This window comes from Montipora capricornis, chromosome 12 (genome assembly GCF_036669925.1).
Source record: "Montipora capricornis isolate CH-2021 chromosome 12, ASM3666992v2, whole genome shotgun sequence".
Lineage (NCBI taxonomy): Eukaryota > Metazoa > Cnidaria > Anthozoa > Scleractinia > Acroporidae > Montipora > Montipora capricornis.
In genome coordinates, this window is record NC_090894.1 from 39,939,938 (window position 1) to 39,947,437 (window position 7,500).

At 41.2% G+C, this 7,500-nt stretch overlaps 1 pseudogene; it reads right to left on the reverse strand.

Annotated features, from left to right (window-relative positions):
* Window positions 1-6,317, reverse strand: part of LOC138026467 (dedicator of cytokinesis protein 11-like) — a 30,251-nt pseudogene extending 23,934 nt beyond the window's left edge.
* Window positions 6,318-7,500: the final 1,183 nt, after the last annotated feature.

A 7,500-nucleotide genomic window follows, 5' to 3' on the forward strand; every position in this document is an offset into this window, starting at 1 on the left:
CTTGCGACAAATCTCCTTAGGTCCCTTGCCGCCATCTTGTACGTTAAACTCGTCCCACTCTTCTCCTTAATGCGATTCCAAAATGGCGGCCTCACACCATCAATGTTCGTGATGATGCAGATGGCTCTCAGTTCTTAGCGTTGTACAACCAAAACACCCGCAAGAAAGTACTAATAACAGCAGGGTATTTCAGAACAGCAGCTTTTTCTCTAAATTCTAGTTGAATTTCCTTCTGCCATTGTTCTTGATCTGCGATATCACTTGCGATAGCGTTAAGTTATATTTTGTAAGGTCAACTTTACTTTAGCCGCAATTTGATTCATGGGAATTCAAGGAATGGTGCTGAAACTTAGAAAGCGTATTAAAACTTCGGCGTTGCATGGTCACATTTTTCATAGATTTGGTCTTTTGAAGTCGTAGATGTGCAAAGAACGGTAAACTCAAGCAAACCACTGTTAAACAAATTATATGCTAGTGTTTTAGTCATGTTTTTTGAGGTCACTATACTATCGCTAGTTGCATGCATCTGGTTTGCGTTCATTTGACTGTCCTAAAAAGTGTGCGTCTTCTTCGATAAGCCAAAGAAAGGACAATATACTAGTAGTGTAAATATCATTGCTTCAAATTCTGTATGCGCCACTCTTGACTGGCTGAATTTACTTTAGTTTCGCTTTGGTTAGGACAATGAATTGAACTCGTTCCTTGGAACTAAGGTAACACGAACTAACCTCAACTGGTGTCAGTTCGTATTGCTCCTCTTGGACCACAAGAATTCGCGTCTTTATGTAAGGAAGCGTGTTGGATACTAGAAGAGAATGTGCAAAACAAAAATCAACATTAATTAACACTTCCCTTCGTGTATCAGTGACTAATAATTTACTGAGTTCTTTTCTGGAAACCCCGGTTTCCCTCCCTCATTATAATCGACTCACAGCTAATGTGCTCCGACATCAAACATGGACCGTACAGCGGCTGTCAGAGGTGCCTATTGGGTTAGTTTAAAAATACCATAATACTCTTCTGTTTTCCCTCCAAACGTTTGCATAAGCATAAGCAAAAGCAGAGAAAATAAAGAACACGTATATGAAACTTTTGGAAGGCAAACAAAGCGTACTATGGTATTTTTAATCATGGTGGCCTATGTACGCTTTCTTCCCGATGTAGTGAGCTGTACCCTTTCGCAATTCACTCCCCAAGACTGCATGAAAGATGGGCGATAAACACAGCCATCCATTCTATTCTAAATATATCGTACAGTTGCAGCATTACTAGTTTATTCCACACCCTTTTTGACCGCCTATTCCGTCATTTTAAACTCTTTTGTCATTTTAAACTCTTTTCACCCCCTCCTTCCCCCAAACAATAGGGATCTTTAGATCGGAGGAGGAGGACTACGAGTACGAGTTTTCCGTTCTGAGCATTCGCACTTCGAAATATGTCGACCTCCAAACCTTATGCGCATGCTCAGTACGGAACACTCGTACTCGTAGTTGTCCTCGTCATCTGATCTTAAGGTCCCTATTGCTGAGTCGTAATTCCTGTGATCTTTGACTCCCAAACGGGCAACACAGAATGGGGAGGAGGGTATTTTTGCAAATGTATAGTCCTGTTATTCTTTATGTAAAAACTGCTGTATAGACACAATGTGTCAACTCATTCTCAGCAAGAAAGCGTCTTTCTGCGCATGCTCAAAAGGCTAAATCAACTTACTTGTCAGGATAGTTTTCCTCTTGCATTGTTCTGTTAGGCTGCCATGCGCTTTGCCACCGCAGGTAAATGGCGTTTCATAGATAAATCGCCTGATGTTGTTGTTACGCTCAAACAAAGTGGGTCTGAGCTCCTACTCCTCATCGTCGAAATACGGTTGCACGTAGGTTATCTGCAAATTTCAACATATGCAACACGGGGACGGCGAGGTCATATCGGGGTCCTATGAACTCACACGGGGCGAATTATTACACAAGAAAAACTATCAACAAAGAGTAATCAATATTCATTAATATTCTCTTTCTTTTTGTCATGGTTGCAGTCGCACAAAAATGTAAGGTAACTAATCCGTTCACCTCCTCCGGGATATAAATCGAACTCACAAGTGGCCAAAGGGCGCGTAGCCACTTGGTCTCTCCGCTCGGGCGCAAATGATGCTAATCGGGCCACAAATAAACTATATGTTCTCCAAAAGTCAAGTGACTGTCCTGTTAGCCACCCTTAGTCAGTTGAACAAACATAGAAGCTACGACTGTTGATTTACCTAATACAAAAAACCCTTAACTTCAAACGCTCTTATAACGTTAAAAGTCCATAAAATACACCAACAAAGCCGACGAAACTAAGAACAAAGTCAAAGCTTAGATCGCTTCGTAGGAAGAGCGCTAACATAGTGAAACTGAAATGTGGCCAACGTCTTTAAGTAGGAGGAACTGCGTCAAAAACGACGAAACAATACAGAAGCGTGAGAAATGCTTTAATTTTGGACTTAAGCTTTATTACGTAAGTGAAAAGAAACGGTAGGATAGTGTACTCAAGTTATCAAGATATACCTGAATGTAGCCAATCTCTGAATCCAACGTTTCTGCATGCACCTGAAAAAGGAATCAATTTTACGTTAGGTTTTCAGGCCTCTAGGCTTCCATCCGTCCACTGCTTCCAAAGAAAGACACCATTCATTCACCTTTGCAGACTCTATGATGAGTTTGATGTTATCTCTGCCGTGTTTTCTGCAGTAAATTTGTTCCAGTCTATGTAAAATCTCTGCAAGACCCGTGATCTTCGGCTCCTTGTAGATAAATTCCTTCCCGTCATCATCACCAAACATCTGAAAGACAAAGAAATTGATCACGAGGCCATGCAAGCCTACGAGCATACAACAACAACAACGTCGTTTTTAGGGACCGAGTTATTTTTAGATTTATTTTTTCGCGAAACAAGACCCTTCCAAATAATAAGAATTTATTACCCATGGGATTGAGAATGGTTACCCGTGCAAGCCACATCTTATTTAAACAACTTGTCTAATAAGTAGCTTGATCTACATGGACCCAGTATTGACTCCAGTATTCCTGGGTTTCACTCACGTGATCAACAGCCATGTTTTTCAACGAAAACAAAAGAAGACGTTAGCATAATAATAGCTTTCAATTCCCGGAGGATTGGATCGGGACACCAACATGGCCGCCATTTCATTGTTTGGGGACACCAACATGGCGGCCGTGACGTCATGTGAAATCCAAGAATTGGCCCCTGGTTATGGGCTCCTGAATTGGTCGAAATAACGTTACTGAGCTGATGCTAGTGACGATTAAGACAGTGGACCTTAAAGGTAGTCATGCTATGTATTCAGATTTGGCGTTAAACGCGGTCCAACAAATTAGGCTTAAAGACCGAGACACCAGTAGACAAATCGCATCGACAGGTCCTTGCGACAAGTCGCTCCGTGAGTACTACTTGCAAACCAAGTCGCTGCGACACGGTGCCTGTTCGGTGCACACGCAGTGATCTTGAATGAGGGGGAATGTGAACTAGTTTTCTAATTCAATATAGCAGACCACATGACGCTCTCTCATTGGTTCATTTATATTTTGTCGCAGCGACTTGATGCCGGAAGTGCCCACGCTGCGATAACGCTGCATGCGCTAATTTTGTCGCTGCGATCAGTCGCACTGATTCAAACTGGTTTGAATTCGTGCAACTGATCGCACCGGCAAAATTCTGCTGGGGCGGCAACGATTTTCAGAAAATTAACCGTGTCACACGAGGCGAATTGTTGCGACGACTTGTCCCGGGGACGTGTCGCAGCGACTTATCGCCTGGTTTGTCCCGACCTTTAACGCAGGAGAGGCTCAATCGATTTTAGCTGTCAAATGGAACGACGTACTAAGACGTTTGTTTCAAAACAGGACAAAAAAATCGATCAGTTCATGAAGCAGTTTTTTCGCGTTCTCACATAAACTTTATCTAAACATGAAATTAAAATTACCTGTCCAAAGAAAGCAACCCTGAAGTACTTGCCAAGCAGTCTTTTTCCAGTGCCCATCACATCAACAACTTCTTGTAGGCCTGGGCTAGGCTCTCATATGCATTGGTCAGGCGCTGATGTGAAAAAATACAATACTCATGTCAGGATGTATTTTTATCTTGTTTATTTATAAACTTCAATGGTTTCCAGACTATTTATGCTATTGTATAGCTTGCCGAAATTTAACAAACACCACTGAGGAGTAAACAAATCTAAAAATACTGCGAACTCGTTTAAACATACCGCTTCTAAGAATACCCAGTGTCATACCAAACAATGAAACGAAAGGAAAAGTTGGCGTCAAATTGTTGAATACCAAATATATACTTAAAGCACTTCAGTTGTTCTGATCTTTCGAAGAGAAGACGTTGAATGTGGCTCGGTAAGGTATAAGGAGTTTTAGCAAAGACGACTGCTACGGCAACGAAAACGTCATTCCAAAATAAAACTTTCGCAAGTATTTTTCACCTTGTACAATACGGGCGAACTGTTCTATGACTGGATGGGTATGAACGGTTTTAAAACATAAAATGAATGGTTCATCGTTACAAGCTCACGTTGTCATCAAAACCTAAAATTTGGTGATTTCATGCACATTGTTTTTTGGAGTACGGCAAGGACGTGCACGGAAATTCGTGCTGCACGTGCAGCACGATTATATTTACTTTTGTAACTGATAATATTCTTGCTTTGAGGCGTTTTCGTTGCCGTATCCGTCGACTTTGCTTAAATTACATCAACGTCAAATTTCGGAAAATATCTGTTCGGAAGACGATTTCAGATCTAGAATTTTCTGAAAATTTGTTGTAAAATTCCTTGCTTGCCTGCCTGTCCTAGGATTTTCGAACATCTAAAACATGGTATAATTGCCCATTTTTAACGGATTATTACCCTAAAAAAGTCACATAGAATTTTAGGGAGCCTTTTTCTGGCTGAAATTTTCGAAAAAGTAAGTTTTGATCCCTATAATGTTCGGATCACTAGACTTTCAGCTAGGGAATCCGAACAGATGAAAAACGTTTAGGGGATAAAAATATGCTCATATCTACCGTTTAAATGCTAACATACGTTTAACAATGCGATGTTTAAGTCGTCTTGAGCTATATTCTCGTTGGGTGCCCCTGTTTAATTTGATTTTGCGTCAATGATATGGACACCCTAAAATCAATCAAAATATCCCACGGCGCAAACAAACACAAGCCATGCGAGGTGTTCTAAGAATTCACGACGGATGCCAAAGCTCTGAACAAGATCAGTGCAATGAAATTCATTTCTACCTTGATGGAATTTGGATGTTACGGTAAGCGAAATCCGCAGAAAGTCTGGTATTTGTAACTGACCTTGCAACAACCTAAGCGATAGCCAAAATATACAAGATGGACACCAACAGTGAACCCCGTCTTACCCTAAAGTCCCTCTCTTGTTCATAGATAGGAATCGCTAGTTTAAACACTTCATCCATGACTTCATACCGCCCCGCTCGCTCGAGATACTTGGCACATTGCTCCAACAAATCAACCAGATGACGCTGAATAAACAACAATGACAGCCATGGAAAAACTGAGAATTCTAACACAACAAAAAGGCAATTCTTCATGTTTCCTTAAAACGAAACAAAATGTGACCACGTTAACAGCATCCCAAAGCAATAGAGTACCCACCATATCTTACTCGAATCACTGAAGTAAAAAGTAAACAAACATTTCAATTGACCGCTCCACATAGCCCACTTTCTGGGCCAATGAAACAGGCCAATCACAGAACAGAACAACAGCGATAACTTTAAGAATAATACCAAATGGCCAGAGGCCAACCAGGTTGCTATTTACAAGTGCAGCCGAGAGATTGAACCAAGGACTACCAGACACATCAAATTAAACCAGTGGTCGGAACGGGTATTCAACCCGGGATATCCGGATCTCAAGGAAAGCACTCTAAACTCTGGGCACTTATCTTCAATTAACAAATGAAAACGTCATGATCAAAATTGTTCTTCTTCAATTCTGTACGATATGAGGTCTTATTCATTGCTCAGATCGTATTCGTGCGAGAAATGAAAGGAGTGGAAATTCAAGTGTGATGTCAATGACCCACTGGCCTACAACAACCTTCACAATTTGTTCCTTTCGTCAATGGGATTTCAGAAAAAACACGTAGTTAAAATTGAAAATTCAGACAAGTCAAGACACTAACCACCGTATATCGCTGTTCCATTGACATTCCTTCATCGGTCTTCATAACACTCTCGTCCGCTACTACATTAGGAGACACTTGAGCAAATGCAGCGCAACCAGGGGTATAAGTACCTAAATAATGGATATAGAAAAACACGAATTCGTTAATAGGCATGTGACGATGGAGTTCTGAAAAAATTAGTGTACTTTAATAGTCACACGAAAAAGTAGAACTAATTTCCATAGCAATTCGAGCTTTAACTTGCTGTGCCAAAAAAAAGATGAAGTAAACCTCGGAAATGATCAACATGCTCGATGTGTCACTTTCCTTCTTTTCTCGAGTAGAGTCCAGAGCGAGGTCCACGTTATGTACCGTCCCTGCTCAAGACCAGTATTAAAATATCCCTTCAGTTCCGCGCACGACCCGTCCTTAAATTACCGCAACTATACATGAACATCTCCCTTCCCTTCGGCAGCATTTCTACCATTTAGGGAAACTAGTGTAAGAAATGGGAAAATGGAGTGGAATATCTCTTACTAGTTGCGTCTCTGGTTGCTATAACTGTTGACCGCCATGTTGGATTATAATGATTAGGCCTTTTTCGATCTATTCAAATTCAGTCGGAAAGAGAGGTCTAGAGGACAATGACAAAGGAAAGTGGATGATATGTAAATATTCTTCACATTCATTCCAACGTGTTCCTATCGTTTTTGTCCTCACTGCCTCAATAACAAGGTGAACATTTGATATTTCGAAAATGGCCTATTAGAAGGAGTGATGGAGCCAAAGAAACTTCAAAGTGCGTCTACGAGTCAAAAATCCCGAGAGACTTGCAGAAACCGTCGCCCTTCAGCCACTAATAGGGAGCTTACGAAACGACGACGCCGACGGCAACGACGACGCTATAAAACAATAGGTTTAGTGAGCAAAAACAATGGCTCTGCACGCTCTGCACGTGCGTTTTACATTTTGGTACATTTCTTTGCCGTCATCTCCTAAATGACGACGTGAAATGACCAAATTCAAGGTTCTGTGGAGGACGTTAGCACATGACGATGAATTTTCAGTTCTCTCTCTACGCTTCCAACTCATTCATACCAGATTAATTCCTCGACAGGTACTACACATTTTTAACGCGACACGACATGAAATAGTTTCGTAGTGATATGAATAACGCGAACTCGTATTTTTAAATGAAGTTCTCGTAGCCGTCGTCGTCCTCGTTTCGTAAGCTCCCTAATAGGGAAGTTAAGCAACGACGACGGCGACGGCATCGAGAACGTCATCTCAAAATATAAATTCGCGTCATT